Source organism: Amphiura filiformis, chromosome 8 (assembly GCF_039555335.1).
Source record: "Amphiura filiformis chromosome 8, Afil_fr2py, whole genome shotgun sequence".
NCBI lineage: Eukaryota > Metazoa > Echinodermata > Ophiuroidea > Amphilepidida > Amphiuridae > Amphiura > Amphiura filiformis.
The window spans coordinates 56888317-56906853 of NC_092635.1; the positions used below are offsets into that span (position 1 = coordinate 56888317).

An 18537-nucleotide genomic window follows, 5' to 3' on the forward strand; every position below is an offset into this window, starting at 1 on the left:
GGGTACAAATCACACCAACGACCAAAAGATGATATTAGAGGATACCTATAAAAACAGAAATATATGAGCCAGGTATGTCAACTTGATGTTGGGAACAAAACATAGACAGAGAAAGATAAAACTTATGCAGTATGTAAACCATGGAAGTGTACACTGACACTGCACTAATAAATATCCAAAACCACAGGGATAAGTTGACAAAAGTTAACAATAATACAACTGACGTTTCGAGCAGATAATTTATTTATAACATTCGGCCGAAGCCAGGCTAAACCCAATAGTGCTCAGAGGCTACTAAATTCAAGGGATGCCATCCGGATATGACGGGACAGGGATATGGGAAGAGGTCCGATTTTAGATGCGAGGACGAGCATGGATCGGCAACCAAACTCACATGTGACACCGCGGGGAATTGAACTCCGGCCACAGTGGTGAGAAGCGAGTGAGAAGACCACTACACTAACCCGCCCTCCCTCAGGAAAATATATGACAACTAATGATTAGCTGCATGTAGGTCGCAAGGATAACAAAATATCAAATCCACAGATCCAAAAAAGTAGTGTCTCTATAGGAAAAGAGCTACCTTGCTAGCATTAGGCATAACAGGAAGTTTGCTAAACAAAATAACAAATTGAACAACTACCTGGATACCAGGAAAGTTCAAGTGTTATGAATGGATATATTAAGTGGGTAAGAATATTCAATAGAATTATTAATGTATGTACATACAGTACATTGATTTTGTCTCGTACCAGTCACGGTTTAATTTGATTTATTTATACATTCCGCTTCCTAGATGTCAAATCTATGTTTTACCAAATCATTGAAACTATTCAGGTTTTCCACATGAAGTACAGAGTGTCTAACTTTTAAAAGATAAATGTCACCTGAAACTTTTCGGGAAATTGAAAATGGCCTCATCATTCTCTCTTATTCTTGTCGATTTTTTCCTCCATTCATTTCGTTTCCCTTTTCAAGCACCCTCCTTTAAAATTGCTACCAGATCTATACAGTTTTGTCATTTCATTACTTCCATAATGTCAAGGGTTGAGAGCCAGAAAGCTCACAATGACCTGCTCCCTCAAAATGAGCATAAAGTCGCCAGAATACAGTCCATTAAACATGACAAAAATCAATAGAAAACAAAGGAAATTCTAGAGGAAATATTGATTTTTGAAGATCAAAGCAAGGAGTCATCCTAATATGTTTGGTATCATTTTAAAGGTATAAAATAAAGATTTCAAATCGGGAATATCTCAGAAAAATATTTTGTCAACGTTATGCTCATTTTGTGAGAGTAGGTGATTGTGAGTTAAGGCTTTGTGGTTCCCAACCCTCGATATGAATATATATCTTCATTTCCTTTTATTCTTCAAGTCCTCTCCTTTCACTAACGGATCTTTACAGTTTGATTGATCGAGCTATTACACAGACAAGAAACACCATATTTGGAGAGGCTTTTGTACATTTTACATTTTGTTCATTTTACGCATCAGAATCATTCTACAAGATTGATCGCGAATGATATTGGACATTATAGTTAATATTAATGGACGGAAATATAGTGATTATTTCATACATGATTAATGGTTCTAATAAGTTCAGTGTCATACATTAGTAAGATGTCAATATATTCTATAACGCATTACCCATTTACACTCAAATCTAGTACATGCTCATATGCTGATCTCATAGCATTATGTGTACATTGTGTCTCCAATAAGAACTTTGCCCAATTTGGAAGTAAAGTAGGTAATGGGGATACGCATCCCGCACAAGAACAAATAAACACAATGGGGAAATATTGCTCGCTACAAGAGAAAACTGAAAGAATGAACAGTTTACCAACCCTAAGTGTTACAATTAAACATGACAACAAATAAACACAAATGCAGACCGACAGACAACCCAACTTGAAAAAAAAGCAAGGGAATGTGCCGGCATGGGAATCGAACACACGACCTTCCGATCTCTAGACGGACGCCTTATCCATTAGGCTCCCACTGATAAACGGTGGTTAAAACTGGGTCTCATGTAAGCAGTCGAGGTATACTATAGGCCTACACACAAACAAATATTACGCAAGTACACAAGTGAAGGAAATCATTACTGATGCTTAAACGTTTCCCCAGTATAATATAAGTAAAGTAGGTAATGGGGATACGCATCCTGCAGAAGAAAAAATAAACACAATGGGGAACGATTGCTTGCTACAAGAGGAAACTGAATATAATTAATAAGAAAGAATGAACAGTTTACCAACCCAAAGTGTTACAATTAAACATGGCAACAAATAAACACAAATCTCGACCAGCACACAACTTAACTTGAAAAAAAAAAGCAAGGGAATGTACGGTGTACCATCTCCGCCAATTTCCTTTTTAATTCCCCTTTTTTTTAATTTCCCTTTTTTTAATTCCCCTTTTTTTTTAATTTCCCTTTTTTTTGATTTCCTTTTTTTTAATTTCCCTTTTTTTTAATTTCCACTTTTTTTAATTTCCACTTTTTTTTAATTTCCCTTTTTTTAATTTCCACTTTTTTTTTAATTTCCTTTTTTTTAATTTCCCTTTTTTAATTTCCCCTTTTTTTAATTCCCCTTTTTTCTCACAAAGCAGAATCTTGGCCGAGGCACATACTGGTAGTTGTCCGAGAATTTGCTCGCTTCCTACTGCGTATGCTGGTCTTTACGCACTGTAGTCTTTACGTGTGAAGCTTCCCTGGGCTATATCAGTGGTGTATTACACCACTGATATAGCCAGGAAGCGCCACTAAATAGTGGCACGTCCCTGTATAGCCTGTGTGCTAGGGCCGTAGACTTATGTCAAGTCACGGGAAAACCATAAGAATACTAGTATATAACTCGCAGTGGTTTTATCCCGGTCCGTGAGGGGGGTGTAATTTTCCCAAGGCGTGCCAAAAAATTGCTTGCTTCCCTTCTGGGCCTGCCAAAAAATCTTCGCCCCCTGCTTTGCACATGACAAATGTTTTAAAATTGCCATTAAAATTGCCATGTAAAGGGACGGCATATTAGAACGTTTCGTACTATTTAATAGAGCTATTTTATGACTATTATGTGACTATTTTGCATTTTTCTCACAAACTAATAACACACTGGTAAGGAACTGCATTGGCTTCCTGTCGTCCAATGAATTGTTGTTATAACTTATGTTGATTGTATATAAATGTAATAATGATATTGCTCATGATTTATCTGAACTTCTTTCAAATTATGTTCCCACTCGTACTCTTCGATCTGGAAACATGCAACTTCTTCAAGAAACAAAATGACAGCACGTGAGTCATTTGAAATTACAGCTCCACGTCTATGGAATGAACTGCCTATATATTTTAGAACTGCTAAAAATGTAACTATGTTTAAAAAGATGTTAAAAACTCATCTTATGTCGGGGTTTGCTCAGGGAAATTTGAAAATGCCACCAAATAGTGAAAAACTGTATAAAATGTCTAACTTTTGTGTTGATTTGCAAAATAAAACAAAGAAAAGTGATTATTTAGCAGTAATCAACCATTAAACAATAGCATTAATTTTAGGCCTACGATGCAAGGCTGCCCATAGGCCTAGTGCTTTATAGTGGACACGGAAAATCACGGAATAACACGGATTTTAAATTTTGTAACACCATGAACACGGAGAAATCGTGGCTTTAGCTATATGCCGAATAATTATATATTAGCTACTTATACAGTGGAAGGGTCTAAATATTTAATATATTATTAATAATTATTATTGTAATGTAATCTAATTCAAATTAGGCCTTCTTTAATATAAGCCTCGTGATCACTCTATATCTATTGGATTCGGATTGTTTTACTAGGTTTGGATTTAATTTTTGTCTTCACTATAGGCCAAGATCCCGGGGCCAAGATATAAAAAATAGAAAGCTATGCGAGCGCTATCCATGTTCAATTGGATAGCTGTGTTCAAAGATAAAGTACGGACGAAGCCTTGACTAAAGCTAATGCTCCCCGCGGTATACTAAACTGAATCCACTAGCTGCAACATTATACGCACATCAAAAAAAAATATCGGGGAAATTAAAAAAAAAAAGGGGAAAAAAAAAAAAGGGGAAATTATTTCGCAAAAAAAAATGCATATTCATCAAAAAATCAAACTTTGTCCGATCGGGCCCAAATTTGGTGGGTGGCATCCTTGATACAAGGGGAATATAATGCGCGAAATAAAATCGAGGTCAACCAAGGTCAAAGGTCATTACGGAGGGGTCAAATTTCAAACTTTGTCCGATCGGGCTCAAATTTGGTGGGTGGAATCCTTGATACGAGGGAAATACATTACCGAAATAAAATTGAGGTCAAGCGAGGTCAAAGGTCATTATGGGGGTCAAATTTCAAACTTTGTCCGATCGGGCTCAAACTTGGTGGGTGGAATCCTTGATATGAGGGGAACAGGTAAAACTTAAAATCGAGGTCATCCGAGGTCAAAGGTCATCCAGGAGCTACATTTTTAACTTAATCCCTAAGCTTCCCTGGGTGGGCGCTTTATATTGGGGCATGGGCGCTTATTGGAATGAATACGGTTGTTATCAATTAATTTATTAAATGAAAACGATTAAATAAAGAAATAAATATAAATAAAATAAATCATTAATTGATCAATAAATTAATAGCCTAAATAAAAGAATTCATTGATTGATAAATAAACACATAAATAAGCAAATAATCAATTACCGGTAATTGTTAAATAAATACATAAACAAACAAATAAATCAAGGCAGAGAATTTTATTTCAATTTTATAATTATATACGCCAAAATATTTTCTGAATTTAGTCAAAATTAACACTCTATTGATGGTAAAAATTTTATGAAAATTTTACGTACAAATGTAGGTCCTAGACTATGCCATAGTCGATTTTTGATAAATAAAACATGTTATTAATCATGATGAAAGCATTCAGTTGAACTCGAAATTATACTGATATTTATTACATCAAAATACTAGTATAAAATGGTTATGAAAAAGTTTATATAATTATAATAGTGACAGTAAAGGTAAAGTTAAGTATACGTAGGCTTATATTATTGAATGCAACATCATGTCATTATATAAGCACTTCAATAACTGGAAGAAACTTTGGGGGACCTACGTGTAATTATCCTATAAATTGCGAAAATCCAGACCGTGTATGCACGAAAAATGGCAGGTTCTATAATGTGAACCACATGTATATACCCGGTATCCCGGGCCCGGTATATAGGAGTATTATAGCACGTGCAGCCGGTGCGGCCATACGGCCTAGCGAGTTCAAATCGATAATGCATGTATAATAATTGCCCATTTATCATGTTTATTAATTTATTAATTTATTTATTATTAATACACATTAATGTTTTTAACAAATAAAATTCCAAAATATGGTACATTTTCTCCCGCATTTTCTGCCTTTGCTTGTCACGTGGTAGGCCTATGTTGAAGTTGCGACCATATGTTCAAATAATTTTCAAAAGCATAACAATATGACAAGTGGCCGACTGGTCTAAGGCGCTGGGCCCACAGAGTATCCAAAGCCCTGCGCCGTGAGTTCGAACCCGCCTCTGCCAAACTTTATTTTACTTGGGAAATTTAAAAAAGGTGAAATTCAAAAAAAAAAAAGGTGAAATTAAAAAAAAAAAGGTGAAATTCAAAAAAAAGGAAATTCAAAAAAAAAAGGGAAATTCAAAAAAAAAGGGAAATTCAAAAAAAGGGAAATTCAAAAAAAGGAAATTCAAAAAAAGGAAATTCAAAAAAAAAAGGGAAATTCAAAAAAAGGAAATTCAAAAAAAAAGGAAATTCAAAAAAAAGGGAATTAAAAAAAGGAAATTAAAAAAAGGGTAATTAAAAAAAAAGGGAAATTAAAAAAGGGAAATTAAAAAGGAAATTGGCGGAGATGGTACACCGTAGGAATGTGACGGCATGGGAATTGAACCCACGACCTTCCGATCTCTAGACGGACGCCTTATCCATTAGGCTACCAGCTCCCACTGATAAACACTGTAAACAGTCAAGGTATACAATACATACAAACAAATATTACGCAAGTACACAAATGAAGGAAATCATTACTGATGCTTAATCGTTTTCCCAGTATAATAATAAAGTACCGCCCACCATTGGGTTCTACACCATAGCCGAATTAGATATAACCACTGTCTCACAGCCTCCTGATTAATGATATAAATTGGACATAAGCAGGCTTGTTACATAAAGGAACAAAAATGAACATGTTGGTTACCATTGAATTCTCGAACTACTGGAGCGCGAAGACTATACGCTTTGCGTACCCCATTTTTAGAATAGCACCACTCGTGATTTTACCTAGAAGCGGCCGAGTTGAAAAAATAAAAATTTGAATAAAAACCCAGGATGTTTCTTAATCTTTCAAGCCTACATTTAATACCGGTGTCGTGTGCCAGACCCCTCTCATGATGAAATCGTAGTAGTAAATATGAATATTAATGAACTCTACGTCATCCGCGTCATACATTTTTTTAATAATCGACTCGTACAGATCGTGAATGATGTTATTAATAGATCTAGCTCGTCACCACAGTGAAATTAATTAACACACACACGGCGGTTGAATTTTAAACCACAGTATTATAGAAAAGTGTACTTTTGTTCCAGTTTCTAACCAGTAATTTCGGAATTCAAGCATTTTAAACAACAGTAAGTGTACATTTCGTCCAGTTTCTTACCAGTTGCAATGAATTATGGTAGTGTAAGCTTACCAATATTAATACCAAAAGCTGTGATAGTTTCTGCACTCACTGCACTGTACATACTGTACAACTCTGTACAGTGTGAGTATGTACGCGAGTATAACAACTTGAGCAAGTCACAATATTTTCTCAAGTTGATTTATCCTTTCTATAAATAGCGACGTATACAGAAAAAATATACACAACCAAGTTCTCCGAGTACTGTACATACTACAGGCATAGTATAATTTAAAACTCTAGTCCGGGACTCTAGCGGGGTACACCCATCGTATGTGTACATGGACCTAATCCATGGGTTCCTACAAGGGCCGATGACTGGACCGATGACACACATTCGATAGGTGTATCGTATAATATGTGTGAGTTACGGCTTTTGACAATTGGCTCCCTAGTCCTAGCCGAGGTACTCACACGTCCGTCACTACGATTTCCACCAGGGGTAGCGGGGGTGAATGACCCCCTAAATTTAAAAAATATTAATTTTTCACCCTCTATTGGGAATATGTGCAAGCTCGGGGGTGAAAACTGACCCTCTAGCTACTTTTGGACCGTACTCCTACCCCTGACTACACTGCAAAATATTTTTCACCCCAAGATTTAATTTTCACCCCATGTATTTGGATTTTCTGCAAGCTCTGGAGTGAAAAACACAGGAAAACAACCCCCGACTTTTGGGCCTTAATGCTGTAGGCCTACCCCTGATTTCCACTGTCCTTCTCCGTACGAAGGTCTGAGACTCCTGAGCATATCTGGTCCAGGGTACACATAAAATACCACGTTTTCTCATAAATACCACTTCCTACCATTCCTCACGTGAAGATGAGACTTAAGGTGGTACTACACCCCTGGCCAATTTTGTGCCTAGTTTTGCATTTTTCTCAAAATTATAGCGCATTGGTGACAAGTAAGATATGGATATTATAGGGGCAAGGACTACTAGTACTGCACTGAAAATTCAGCAACTCAAAGCAAATAGTTATTGATTTATTGATCAAATATTGGTTTTCCCTCATTTTTGACTGTAACTCCACAACTGTTTTCTGTGCTGAAATAAAATTTCCAGTGCAGTAGTTGTAGTCCTTGCCCCTATAATATACATATCATATCTTACCCCAATGCGCTATAATTTTTGACAAAAATGCAAAAATAGGCACAAAATTGGGCAGGGGTGTAGTACCCCCTTAAACAAAACATATTTGGTGCATGTTCGTAAATTTTGAGCACATTTGAGGATGGAAAATGTTTTGAATTCTTTCTATAAATAGATGCCGTCAGTGTGACGTCATCACCGCGACGTGAGTTCATTTCACGGTGCCCCGTTTTTTACGTACGTAGGGCATTCATGGCCCTAGTGAGGAAGGAACAGGGCCATGATGTTTCGGGCTACCCTAGGTAGTCCATACATTCGACATATAGCGGGGACTCTAGTCGTCTCTACAAATATGTCAATGACAGCAAGAACATGATGAAGTCTAACTTGGAATTTGCACATCATCTTGATCTTGATACTGCCCAACAGTCCTAGAGGAGTAAAACGGTTAGGTTGATATGCGCATGCATGCACATTTTAGTCTATAGATTTCTTGTAGATGTTGGGTTATGTTGGTTTTAAATTGTGTGGGATCTATTATGTTTAAGGGGGTACTACACCCCTAGCCAATTTTTTGCTTATTTTTGTGTTTTTCTCAAAAATCATAGTGCATTGGTGACAAGTAAGATATAGGGCCTAGATATGTATATTATAGAGACAAGGACTATAACTACTGCACTGAAAATTCAGCAACTCAAGGCAAGTAGTTATTGATTTATTGATCAAATATTGGTTTTCCCTAATTTTTGACTGTAATTCCACAACTGCTGTCTGTGCTGAAATAAAATTTCCAGTGTACTCTAGTCGTCTCTACAAATATGTCAATGACAGCAAGAACATGATGAAGTCTAACTTGGAATTTGCACATCATCTTGATCTTGATACTGCCCAACAGTCCTAGAGGAGTAAAACGGTTAGGTTGATATGCGCATGCATGCAAATTTTAGTCTATAGATTTCTTGTAGATGTTGGGTTATGTTGGTTTTAAATTGTGTGGGATCTATTATGTTTAAGGGGTACTACACCCTAGCCAATTTTTTGCTTATTTTTGTGTTTTTCTCAAAAATCATAGTGCATTGGTGACAAGTAAGATATAAGGCCTAGATATGTATATTATAGAGACAAGGACTATAACTACTGCACTGAAAATTCAGCAACTCAAGGCAAGTAGTTATTGATTTATTGATCAAATATTGGTTTTCCCTAATTTTTGACTGTAACTCCACAACTGCTGTCTGTGCTGAAATAAAAATTTCCAGTGTAGCAGTTGTAGTCCTTGCCCCCTATAATATACATATCTTACTTGTCACCAATGCTCTATAATTTTTGAGAAAAATGTAAAAATAGGCACAAAATTGGGCAGGTGTAGTACCCCGTTATCAAATGATTTGATCGAGTAATTTATCAACTACCATGTATCCACGACAACACAATACTATAGGGACTGTGCAATAATTATGTCTACACCCAGGGTGATGTCTACACCCTGGGCCCTTAATTACTTAGTAACTCGGGGTCTGAAACAGTAACTTGGACCCCGAGATAGTAACTCGACTTCAAGTAACTCAGGCCCCGACTTAGTAACTCTGGGTCTGAGATAGTAACTTGGGGCCTCGACTTAGTAACTCGGGTCTGAGATAGTAACACGGACCTCGACTTAGTAACTCGGGTCTGAGATAGTAACTTGGGGCCTCAACTTAGTAACTTGGTATCTGAAATAGTAACACGGACCCCAAGATAGTAACTCGGGGTCCGAGATAGTAATCCAGGCCCCCGACTTTATAACTCGGGGTCCGGGATAGTAACTCAGGGTCCGAGATAGTAAGTCGGGGCCCGACTTAGTAACTCGGAGTCCGAGATAGTAATTCAGGGCCCCGAGATACTACTTTGGGATCCGAGATAGTAGCTCAAGGTCCCGAGATACTAATTCAGGGTCTGATATAGTAACTCGGGCCCCGACTTAATAACACGGGCCCTTAGATAGTAACTCAGGGTTCCGACTTAATATCTTGGGGTCAGAGATATAATAACTCGGGGTCCGAGATAGTAAATCAGGGCCTCAACTTAGTAACTCGGGGTCTGAGATAGTAACACGGACAACGAGATAGTAACTCAGGGTCTGAGTTAGTAACTTGGGGGCCCCAACTTAGTAACTCGGGTACCGAGATAGTAACTCGGGGCTTCTACTTAGTAACTCGGGGTCTGAGATAGTAACACGGACAACGAGATAGTAACTCGGGGCTGAGATACTAACTTGGGGGCCCCGACTTAGTAACTTAGGGCCCCAACTTAGTAACTCGGGGTCCGAAATAGTAACTCAGGCCCCGACTTAGTAACTCAGGGTCTGAGATAGTAACTCGGGGCCTCGACTTAGTAACTCGGGGTCCGAGATAGTAACTCAGGGCCTCGACTTATTAACTCGGGTCTGAGATAGTAACACGCACCCCGAGATTGTAACTCGGGGTCCGAGATAGTAACTTGGGGCCCCGACTTAGTAATTGGGGGTTAGAGATAGTAACTCGGGGCCTCAACTTAGTAACTTGGGGTCTGAGATAGTAACACGGACCCCGAGATAGTAACCCGGGGTCCGAGATAGTAACTCGGGCGTCGACTTAGTAACTCGGGTCTGAGATAATAACACGGACCCGGAGATTGTAACTCGGGGGCCAAGAGAGTAACGTGGGGCCCCGACGTAGTAACTGGCGGTCAGAGATAGTAACTCAGGGCCTCGACTTAGTAACTCAGGGTCCGAGATAGTAACTTGGGGCCTCAACTTAGTAACTTGGTATCTGAGATAGTAACACAGACCCGAGATAGTAACTCGGGGTCCGAGATAGTAATTCGGGCCCCCGACTTTATAACTCAGGGTCCGGGATAGTACGGTAACTCAGGGTCAGAGATAGTAAGGCGGGGCCCCGACTTAGTATCTCGGGGTCCGAGATAATAACTTGGGACCCTGAGATACTAATTGGGGGTCCGAGATAGTAGCTCAGGGTCCCGAGATACTAATTCAGGGTCTGATATAGTAACTCGGGCCCCAACTTAGTAACACAGGGCCCTTAGATAGTAACGCGGGGTTCCGACTTAATAACTTGGGGTCAGAGATATAATAACACGGGGTCCGAGATACTAACTCGGGGCCTCAACTTAGTAACTCGGGGTCTGAGATAGTAACACGGACCACGAGATAGTAACTCAGGGTCCGAGTTAGTAACTTGGGGCTAACTTAGTAACTCGGGTACCGAGACAGTAACTCGGGGCCTCGACTTAGTGACTCGGGGTCTGAGATAGTAACACTGACCCCGAGATAGTAACTCTCGGGGCTTCGACTTAGTAACTCGGGTCTGAGATAGTAACACTGACCCCGAGATAGTAACTCGGGGTCTGAGATAGTAACTCGGGCCCTGACTTATTAACTCGGGGTCCGAGATAGTAACTCGGGGCCCGACTTATTAACTCGGGGTCCGAGATAGTAACTTGGGGCCTCGACTTAATAACTCGGGGTCTGAAACAGTAACACAGACCCGAGATAGTAACTCGGGGTCTGAGATAGTAATTCAGGACCCTGATCTCGGGCCCCAAGTTACTATCTCGGACCCTGAGTTCCTATCTTGGGTCTGTGTTACTATCTCAGATACCAAGTTACTAAGTTGAGGCCCCAAGTTACTATCTTGGACCCCGAGGTACTAAGTCGAGGCCCCGAGTTACTATCTCTGACCCCCAGTTACTACGTCGGGGCCCCGAGGTACTATCTTGGACCCCAAGTTACAATATCAGGGTCCGTGTTATTATTTCAGACCCGAGTTACTAAGTCGAGGCCTGAGTTACTATCTCGGACCCTGGTTACTATCTTGGGGTCTGTGTTACTATCTCAGACCCCAAGTTACTAAGTTGAGGCCCTGAGTTACTATCTCTAACCCCTAATTACTAAGTCGGGGCCCCGAGTTACTATCTCAGACCCCGAGTTACAATCTCTGGGTGCGTGTTACTATCTCAGACCCGAGTTAATAAGTCGAGGCCCCGAGTTACTATCTCAGACCCCGAGTTACTAAGTCGGGGTCGAGTTACTATCTCAGACCCCAAGTTACTAAGTCGAGGCCCTGAATTACTATCTCGGACCCCGAGTTACTACCTCGTACCCCGAGTTACTAAGTCGGGGCCCTGAATTACTATCTCAGACCCCGAGTTACTATCTCGGGGTCCGTGTTACTGTTTCAGACCCCGAGTTATTAAGTCGAGGCCCCAAGTTACTATCTCGGACCCCGAGTTACTATCTCGGGGTCAGTGTTACTATCTCAGACCCCGAGTTACTAAGTCGAGGCCCCGACTTACTATCTCTGACCCCGAGTTACTATCCCGGACCCTGAGTTATAAAGTCCGGGGCCCGAATTACTATCTCGGACCCCGAGTTACTATATAGGGTCCGTGTTACTATCTCGGATACCAAGTTACTAAGTTGAGGCCCCAAGTTACTATCTCGGACCCCGAGTTACTAAGTCAAGGCCCCGAATTACTATCTCGGACCCCGAGTTACTAGGTCGGGGCCCTGAATTACTATCTCAGACCCCGAGTTACTATCTCGCGGTCCGTGTTACTGTTTCAGACCCCAAGTTATTAAGTCGAGGCCCCAAGTTACTATCTCTGACCCCGAGTTAATAAGTCGGGGCCCTGAGTTACTATCTCGGACCCCGAGTTACTAAGTCGAGGCACCGAGTTACTAAGTCGAGGCCCCGAGTTACTGTCTTAGACCCTGAGTTACTAAGTCGAGGCCCCAAGTTACTATCTCGGACCCCGAGTACTATCTTGGACCCAGAGTTACTAAGTCTGAGATACTATCTCGGGCCTATCTTGGACCCAAGATACTAAATCCGGGCCCGAGTTACTAACTCAGATATCGAGTTACTAAGTCGGGGCCTGAGTTACTATCTTGGACCCTGAGTTACTATCTCGGGTCCCGAGTTGAGGCCCCGGGTTACTAAGTCGGGCCCTGAGTTACTATCTCGGACCCGAGTTACTAAGTCGGGCCCGAGTTACAGTCGGGCCCTGAGTTACTATCTCGGACACACAAGTTTTAAGGTGTATTTTGGACGAAAAGAATTCCCCGTTTCATCTCTACATAATCATATGACCTATTTTTCGTTTGCACGAACAAGTATACGTAATTCGTGGCAACACTGATTAGTGTATATTTCTATGCTGGGCTTTTTTCATGAGCCACTCCGCCTAGGCGGAAGTACCTATACACCCTACGCAAGTCAATTGAAGCCGTACAATTTATCGCTAATTTACGACCATAAAATTTAGACACTTCTCTTGTCTGTATTAGCATCAACTCTCTCATGTCACGTTTTCATGTCAGAAATTAACATAACCCCCGAAACCGAAAACAGAAATTATCTCCGTTCAACTTTTCAGTAGGCAACAAAAGACTAGAATAAACACTCTAGTGTATGCCACAACTTTATCATGCTCACAAGTGAAACAGGACATTGAAGTTCATGATTCCCATTGTGCTACATGTGTATACCACACTCTCATTTGTACAACAATATTATCACTATAGATGATTTCCATTGTGCTATACAACATTCCCATGTATACTACAACTTTTATCACAGGTGGAACAGAGTACTATAGATGATTTCCATTGTGCAATACAACACTCCCATGTATACTACAACTTTATCACAGGTGGAACAGAGCACTATAGATGATTTCCATTGTGCTATACAACACTCCCATGTATACTACAACTTTGTCACAGGTGGAACGGAGCATTATAGATGATTTCCATTGTGATATACAACACTCCCATGTATACTACAACTTTATCACAGGTGGAACTGAACACTATAGATGATTTCCATTGTGTTAGACAACACTCCCATGTATACTACAACTTTATTACAGGTGGAACAGAGTACTATTGATGATTTCCACTGTGCTATACAACATTCCCATGTATACTAGGCTGCAACTTTATCACAGGTGGAACAGAGCACAAAGATGATTTCCATTGAGCTATACAACACTCCCATGTATACTACAACTTTATCATGGGTGGAACAGTGTACTATAGATGATTTCCATTCAGCTATACAACACTCCCATGTATACTACAACTTTATCATGGATGGAACAGAGCACAAAGATGATTTCCATTGAGCTATACAACACTCCCATGTATACTACAACTTTATCATACAACCCTCCCATGTATACTACAACTTTATCATACAACCCTCCCATGTATACTACAACTTTATCATACAACCCTCCCATGTATACTACAACTTTATCATGGGTGGAACAGAGCACAAAGATGATTTCCATTGAGCTATACAACACTCCCATGTATACTACAACTTTATCATGGGTGGAACAGAGTACTATAGATGATTTCCATTGAGCTATACAACACTCCCATGCATGCTACAACTTTATCATGGGTGGAACAGAGTACTATACAATGTAGATGATTTCCATTGTGCTATACAACACTCACATGTATACTACAACTTTATCATGGGTGGAACAGAGCACAAAGATGATTTCCATTGAGCTATTCAACACTCCCATGTATACTACAACTTTATCATGGGTGGAACAGAGTACAAAGATGATTTCCATTGAGCTATACAACACTCCCATGTATACTACAACTTTATCATGGGTGGAACAGAGTACAAAGATGATTTCCATTGAGCTATACAACACTCCCATGTATACTACAACTTTATCATGGGTGGAACAGAGTACTGTAGATGATTTCCATTGAGCTATACAACACTCCCATGTATACTACAACTTTATCATGGGTGGAACAGAGTAGTAGATGATTTCCATTGAGCTATACAACACTCCCATGTATACTACAACTTTATCATGGGTGGAACAGAGCACAAAGATGATTTCCATTGAGCTATTCAACACTCCCATGTATACTACAACTTTATCATGGGTGGAACAGAGTACTATAGATGATTTCCATTGAGCTATACAACACTCCCATGTATACTACAACTTTATCATGGGTGGAACAGAGCACAAAGATGATTTCCATTGAGCTATACAACACTCCCATGTATACTACAACTTTATCATGGGTGGAACAGAGTACAAAGATGATTTCCATTGAGCTATACAACACTCCCATGTATACTACAACTTTATCATGGGTGGAACAGAGCACAAAGATGATTTCCATTGAGCTATACAACACTCCCATGTATACTACAACTTTATCATGGGTGGAACAGAGTACAAAGATGATTTCCATTGAGCTATACAACACTCCCATGTATACTACAACTTTATCATGGGTGGAACAGAGTACTGTAGATGATTTCCATTGAGCTATACAACACTCCCATGTATACTACAACTTTATCATGGGTGGAACAGAGTACTGTAGATGATTTCCATTGAGCTATACAACACTCCCATGTATACTACAACTTTATCATGGGTGGAACAGAGCACAAAGATGATTTCCATTGAGCTATTCAACACTCCCATGTATACTACAACTTTATCATGGGTGGAACAGAGTACTATAGATGATTTCCATTGAGCTATACAACACTCCCATGTATACTACAACTTTATCATGGGTGGAACAGAGCACAAAGATGATTTCCATTGAGCTATACAACACTCCCATGTATACTACAACTTTATCATGGGTGGAACAGAGTACAAAGATGATTTCCATTGAGCTATACAACACTCCCATGTATACTACAACTTTATCATGGGTGGAACAGAGCACAAAGATGATTTCCATTGAGCTATACAACACTCCCATGTATACTACAATTTTATCATGGGTGGAACAGAGTACAAAGATGATTTCCATTGAGCTATACAACACTCCCATGTATACTACAACTTTATCATGGGTGGAACAGAGTACTGTAGATGATTTCCATTGAGCTATACAACACTCCCATGTATACTACAACTTTATCATGGGTGGAACAGAGTACAAAGATGATTTCCATTGAGCTATACAACACTCCCATGTATACTACAACTTTATCATGGGTGGAACAGGACACTATCTATTGTGCTATAATGTAAATTATTTCTAGTGTCCTGTCCCTCCTGTGACAAAGTTGTGGTATACAAGGAATGTTGTATAGCACAATTAAAATTATGATTTGGGTGTCCCTTCCCACCCGTGACAAAGTTGTGGTATACAAGGGAATGTTATATTGTTTAAATCAAATCATCTTTACTATCCTATCCCACCTGTGACAAAGTTGCGGTGTTCATGGGTATCTTGTAAAGCACAATTTTAATCTTCTATATTTTACCCACATGTAACATTTATGTTTTTTTGTGTTTTATATTTTAAAGAATGGTGCAAACTTCATGAAGTAAATGAACATGTGAAGCCATTGGCTGCGAGTTCGGGTGTCAGGGCATCTGATGTTTTGCAATTGATCTTCCTAGAGGTGAGTTAAGGTTTACACTATATGTTTTGGGCAGAATTTTCGGCCGAATGTTAAATAAGTTTAGCTTAGATTTGCAAGTTTCATAAATGAAAATTTGCAATTATTTCTTGATATTTCTTGATTTATTTTTAATATATCTAAGCAATAGTTTTGCCATTTTAACCCTCCCAAAAACATCATGCAAATGGGGTGGAAATGACACTACTTATATCAATCATTGGGATTTCCTTCATAAAACCAATACCATTCCTCATGTGTGTCAGCTTTACTTGTCTCAATATTCGAATGCAAATGCTGCTAGTTCATGCTACCATCTAACTCGCCTTATGAAAGACGTACATAGAACATATTGACCATTTTAGGTGGCATTTTGTCTATATGTATTTTCAGATAGCTAACTCAAATACTACACCTTACAGATACAATAGCTAGCTATGTCAAATCCATTATGTTCATTTAACTTAAATCAGCAAAGAAAAGTGTTTAAATGGGATTTTGTGAATTTGCATAAGTCAAGAAGCTGTTTTGAAAAATCACATCCTGTACGATAATTTTAAAGCAATTCTGTGCACAACACCATAGTTAAGTTTGCCACCTTAAATATCTACCGTATATAATTTTTAAAAATTCTGTGACTTATTTATAATTCTATTACTCTTACGACCCATTATTCAAAATCGCGTACTGTGATTTGTTAAAACACGTCACATGAGAGCCCATTATTCTGCAATAATGGGTCAAGCGCCGTAACACACTCTACGCACAGCATTACGCTGTGCAATATTTCCGCGATACACGCTCCACCTTGAAGTAAACAACTGAAAATATTTGTGCCAAAAAATGATATTTTCTCTTTAAATCGCACTATTTTCTGGTAATAGAATAGAAATAAAGGGTGCAGCATTATCCTTTACACGCAAATAATGTGTCCTTGGCAGTAAAAACGTCTAAATAATGGGTGAGGACACATTATTTGGGTGTAAAGGATAATGCATTACCCTTTATTTCTTAAATAAAAGGAAGGTCTGAAAATGTTGTGTTAATTATTATTAATATTCATGTTATTCTCATTAATAACTTTTCTGCAGGCACTAGCACTGTCTAAGGAGTAAGGATTCCTTCAATAGTTTGCAGATTGAAGCAGCCTTTTAACAGGCAACAACACAAAGAACAAGAGAGTATAGAGAATCAAGAATGCAGCAAATAAGAACTGCCCTGAAGTCTTTGGATGTCATTATTGGAACTTAATAACAATCCATTGCCATAGTCCATTTGGGACAAGATCAAGGCACAAACCACCAGATAGTAGATGCCATGGTCCTTGAAACCAATTGATATTTTATGTAGTTGCTAATTTATAATAGATTACATGGATACAATGTATATGATATGTGCAGCCACTGTCATCTGTGTATCAAATATAACACAGAGGTTGCATACTGGATTGCAGAGCTGGATTGATGGAATCATCGCCAACTGTTAGCATAGCAGGAGATAAGCTATGTGTATGATAATTTGATGCGCCAATAGAAAACTCTATCTCCTCATCATTTAGCTTCCAGAGATTTTATGGTCATCCAGTGTTTTATTCAGTGATGCTAGATGAGGCTGTTTTCATGGAGTTTGGATAAGATACATTAAAATATCTGTATAACTGAATGTCATCACCGTAACATATAGAGAGGTTTCTTGATTGACAAGTGTATAATATTATGGTGAATGACATACATGTAACAGGGCCAATCATGGATCCTTGTGACAGGCTTTGTCGTCTAGATTTTAAAGGGGAGTGGTTACTCACTCTCTAGTATGATGCTAGGCGAGTGGTCAAATCATTCTCTAGCATGATTGCTAGGAGAGCTGTTAACATTGTATTTGAACACAGATATTGGAACATCTGTGATTTGAAGTGATGATTTTTATGTGAGCTGGCTATCTGGTGAATATAACTGGTATTACCATATAGTCACATAACAGTAAAAAAAATAATTCTTAAGGTTGGTCTTAACCCTCAGGGAATTATGGGCCTCATAACTGCTAAATTTTTGGTCTTTTAAAATGACAAAGACTTGATGAATTCATATGCGAGGTCAAATTTGGGCAAAAATGCTCAGTTATGGAGAAAATTAAAAAACAATTTTACCCAAATTTTCATGGGCATTGTACCAAAAAAATTCTTTACAAAATTAATTTTTAAAAACCTATTTTTTATTCATTTTTTTAAATTTTGACCAACTTTGAGAAATTTTTA

At 38.9% G+C, this 18537-nt stretch overlaps 2 long non-coding RNA genes across 2 annotated transcripts in view; both read left to right on the forward strand.

The window, feature by feature from the left end:
• Window positions 1–18537, forward strand: part of LOC140159268 (uncharacterized) — a 486168-nt gene that overhangs the window by 274202 nt on the left and 193429 nt on the right. The gene's annotated exons all lie outside the window — the stretch shown is intronic.
• On the forward strand, window positions 6508–17945 carry LOC140159263 (uncharacterized). The gene is made up of 3 exons (XR_011859861.1): window positions 6508–6684; window positions 16189–16286; window positions 17375–17945. It is a non-coding gene; the product is annotated as an uncharacterized lncRNA (long non-coding RNA).